The sequence below is a fragment of the Silene latifolia genome, unplaced genomic scaffold (genome assembly GCF_048544455.1).
Source record: "Silene latifolia isolate original U9 population unplaced genomic scaffold, ASM4854445v1 chrun_scaffold_16, whole genome shotgun sequence".
In the NCBI taxonomy this organism is placed as follows: domain Eukaryota; kingdom Viridiplantae; phylum Streptophyta; class Magnoliopsida; order Caryophyllales; family Caryophyllaceae; genus Silene; species Silene latifolia.
Window position 1 is genome coordinate 9,413,867 of NW_027413123.1, and position 817 is coordinate 9,414,683.

The 817-nt window shown below is 41.1% G+C and overlaps 1 non-coding gene across 1 annotated transcript; it reads right to left on the reverse strand.

Annotated features, from left to right (window-relative positions):
* Positions 1-503: 503 nt before the first annotated feature.
* Positions 504-610, reverse strand: LOC141637397 (small nucleolar RNA R71). Its single transcript, XR_012541780.1, has one exon. It is a non-coding gene; the product is annotated as a small nucleolar RNA R71 (small nucleolar RNA).
* Positions 611-817: the final 207 nt, after the last annotated feature.

Genomic DNA, 817 nt, shown 5'->3' on the forward strand with positions numbered 1-817 from the left:
TTGCTAGGAATTCTTTGAGAGGTATTGGTGAGATTGTGGACATTCAACCAAATAACATTTAGTTCATCAACCATTTTGCAAGAGAAGGAGAGGATAACCCAACACATAATCAACCACAAAATCAACCCACAATGCCTATATTTTCATCACATTCCGTACCAACCGAGTAGAACCTACCAAATGGTACTCCCACACCACAACATTTGACCGGTAATTTCATTGCAAAATCAGCATTTATACAATTAGTTGAGAGAAGTCAATTTGGGGGGATGCCTAGTGAAGACCCCCATTCTCATATGGAGACTTTTTGTGACTATTGTGATGCGATTTCTCAAACCGGAGTTACTCAAGACCAAATTCGATGGGTCTTATTTCCTTTTTCTTTGATTGGTTCCGCAAAACAATGGTTAAAGAGCCTTGATAAGGTTACTCTTGGTATTGATTCTTGGAAGAAATTGGCACTTGCTTTCTACAAGAAATTATATCCTCCGGAAAAGACTAACATGTTGAGAGCCCAAATCACCGGGTTCAAACAAAGGGATGAAGAATCTTTGTATGAAGCATGGGAGAGATTCAAGGATACTTGCCGATCTTGTCCACATCATGGACTTAGCGAGTGGTTCCTTGTACAACAATTTTGGAATGGTCTATATGAAGACTCCCGAAACATTCTCAATATGGGATCAAATAGTATGTGATGGGGCATATTCTGCACCCGCTGACCGAGTCAACATATTGAGCAAGGTCAAAGCCAAAAGACAGCAAGTCAACGTATTAGATGACCCTACCGACGCAGCCTGGCCTGTCACTCACTGGT